Source organism: Acanthisitta chloris, unplaced genomic scaffold (assembly GCF_000695815.1).
Source record: "Acanthisitta chloris isolate BGI_N310 unplaced genomic scaffold, ASM69581v1 scaffold34975, whole genome shotgun sequence".
NCBI classification, from domain to species: Eukaryota; Metazoa; Chordata; class Aves; order Passeriformes; family Acanthisittidae; genus Acanthisitta; species Acanthisitta chloris.
In genome coordinates this window covers 30,373-33,776 of record NW_008673784.1, presented here as the reverse complement: position 1 = coordinate 33,776, position 3,404 = coordinate 30,373, and the positions used below count along the sequence as shown (strand labels likewise).

Genomic DNA, 3,404 nt, shown 5'->3' with positions numbered 1-3,404 from the left:
TGAAGTCAAGAGGAACTTTTGCTAAATTGTCTCAAAAGGGTCAACGCAGGCCCCTAGAGTGCAGCTTCCTCAGAATTGACTTTTTTTGCCAATATGCCTTCTTTCCATGCCAGAGATCTCTTCTTTTTACATCCTTGTTTCTCACCACTGCACTTATAAAAAGTGAAATTGCATTGTTTTCTTCTCATGCCTGCTGGTCTTATGCAATGGAAGAAGAAGGGTGTACCAATATACATAGGCCATATATATATTATGTATATTGGCACACTTTTTTTCTTGTATTTCTAAGGCTTGTCCTCACAATGTATCTACAAAAAAGCAGTTGTACAGATATACTATACCCTGCATATTATGAGTAGCCATGTACAAATTAACATGCCATTGGGTACACTGATACAGGTAATGATTGGAGTTCATTACTGGACATGTGCAATGACAGGGATATTGATCCAGTCAGTCTTCACTAAATTTCTCTGCAGCTATGTCCCAGGACCACTGTAGCTGTGCTGCTCAAGGAATGTACCCATGCAGACCAGGCTGAGTGTCCAGGATGCCCTTACAGCAGCACAGCTCATGGCAGGGACTCAGCTCAGGTGGAGACTTCACTTTGCCAGTGAGAGCTGATGGACAATGGGGCCACCTGACTCACCCTGGGTCCTCATGGAAATTTTAAAGGTCTAATGAACAAACAAAATCTCTTCAGGTCCAGACTTAGCACTTTCTGCAAACCTGTTTGCTATATGAAAACTAGTGAAAAGAACATCACTGATGCAGAAGACACAACAGGAGAGAAAAATCACTCCACTAAAATACTAAGGACTTTTATTGAATCTGAATAAGAAGTAGGAAGGCAGGGTATACTTTTTTCCCCCTGGGGTCTTATACAGGAAATAAAAATCAACAGTGTTTTCTACTTCTTTAGTGAGAGAGATTCCTGTCCCTCCCTTGCTATAGTGGGGAAAATCACTTATGCAGCAACAATGATGTGACAAATACTTGTGAATCCTATTTTTCAGATGCACTGATCAAGAACATATTCAGCATTTGTACAGGTTTCTCAAACAGTTTCTCAAACAGTTAACAATTTCTCAGTTACTCTATACAGTCTTTGTGGAGATAATTTCTTTGCACATCCATGGCTATGTACACACACATGCAGACATTAATTAGCTCTACAGTAATTCATGGTAATAATTTCTCGTTGGCTCTTCTAACATCAGTAAGAATTACTCTGTAATTAATTTACTTCAATTTGGCTGGAGGTGATTTTACAAGGCTCTGGATTTCACTGTCTTTGTACACATTATTGCAACTCAGGGTTGTTTAATCCAAGCCCTTTTTTTTTTTTTTTTTATTGTGCAAGGGGTGTGGAGTGCTCTGGTGTCACTGCACTGACAGCTCTCTCACACTCTCTTTTTACCTACCCACAGTGTGGAAAAGTTACCCGAAATCAGGGCACTGGATAGGTCTCTTGTGCTCTCTGATATTATCTGAGAACTTCACTCAGGGTTTTCTGAAGAGCATTTGAAATTTATGTTACAAAGACTGTTCTGCATTTTATGGCTAAAGGTGGTTTACTCAAGTCTTAGAAAAAAAATAAATTGGTATGTCAAAGGGGAAAGGAGTGATGATATGATTTATCACTGAACAGCAGCATAGCTGGCTCCATGCCAGACTCAGGCCAGGACAGTCAGGAAGGCAGGATGGTATGAGAGGAGACAGTCACACTTCCCTGGAAAGAGCTGAGCAATATGGAGAGGGAAGGGAGGCATTTTGCAATGAGTGAAAGAGTTGATAGTGGGGAGAAAGGAGAAACCAAACAGACCTCCTGGGAAACTGGACGTAGAGGGTGGCTTTCGAAGGACAGAGAAATAGGCAGCTGGAAAAAAGAGGCATGTGAAGAATTAGTAATTTATTTTCAATCCATTGCCAATTTACCTTCTCTTCTAGCTATGGGACTCCCTCCCAGATGTAAAATTGTATCATTTTTGTGAGATTTTGGCATTGGCATAGGTACCTGGTACCTTCCATTTGGAAGGGGGCATCGACCTCCCAAGTCATATTCGTCTCTGGTGAGATTTTTAAAGAAGAAAAAAGCATAAGAACTGGATATCAAAGGAATTTAGAGCATGACAGAGAAAGACAAATCACACTGAAGCTTCTAGGGCATTTAAATAATACAGTTCCCTTACTCCCGTTGATTTTTAATGGGATTCAAGCATCTTTAGAACTTTTATCCAAGTAGATACTTAACTGTTTCCATTAATTTCCATCTTTCCTACATCTTGAAAACCCCTCTTTCCTGGGGGTTTTCAAACTAAGACTGGATGTGGCACTTAGTGCTATGGTCTAGTAACGATGGTAGGGTTGGACTCGATGCTCTTTGATGTCTCTTCCAACCAGGCTGATTCTATGATTCTATGATTCTTTCCCTTATGAGCTTCTGAAGCGACATGAAGAATCATGTAGGTGTGAAAAAGGAGAACAAAAGGTCTGGGCAAAACAACCATAGTTAGTTATGCAGTGGCTTCAGCCCTTCTTCAGCATAATTCAAAAGACACAACAGAACATAGATGGGACTGATCAAACTAACTGGTTATTTAGCTACAGAAAAAACAATGCATCCAAGTGCTCTTAAAATGACTTTTTGCTCTCTCCTTTCTACATATAGCACTGCATTGCTCAATTAATCAAGCATTTATGGTGTCTCTGTGTGTAAAATGCTGGAACTTAAAGGCACTTTTAAAGGGAAACAAAAATAACAGAAAGTAGAGTAGTAGCAGGAGCTGCTGGGGCACACCTGCAGGTAGAGCAGACTGGTGCTGACGGATAAGGGGATCCTCTCTGTAGAGTCCATGTTGCTTCCTTTGACTCCGAGTGCCAATCAGCCCTTGACAGCCAATTTCTTCCCTACTCTAATTTTGGCTTTCAATCGAATGTATATTATTCCAGAAACACAGGCATCCACAGATAAGCTATCTCCTATGGGACAACTGGTGTGAGGAGCTCCACCCATGCCATCACCCACGACTGCTATTGCTCCCCACTGCTGCCTGAGGGGAGGTGCCCACGCTATGTGCCAGCGCCAGTGCCTGTCGGCATGCACAGCTTGTCCTCAGCAGCAAGGAGCAGGGAACTGTGCTTCACTGCACTGCAGAGCACATCAACATGTTTTTCCAGGGGCTGCAATGAGATCAAACTGTACAGAATGCAGACAAGTGAACGAAACAACAAAGTACATCTTCTCCAGGCACAAAAAGTGGCTTTTGCTCCATTGTGCAGACTCCCACTAGCCTCCCATTAGATACCTACAGGAATCTGCTACAGGACCAGTAAAGATGGACTGGTTAAAGACAGATTCAAGTAATACCCTCAAATATATTTACACACTTCTAGGTGCCTTT

The 3,404-nt window shown here is 41.7% G+C and overlaps 1 protein-coding gene across 14 annotated transcripts in view; it reads right to left on the bottom strand.

The window, feature by feature from the left end:
* IKZF1 (IKAROS family zinc finger 1 (Ikaros)) overlaps positions 1-3,404 on the bottom strand; it is a 50,980-nt gene that overhangs the window by 20,043 nt on the left and 27,533 nt on the right. The gene's annotated exons all lie outside the window — the stretch shown is intronic.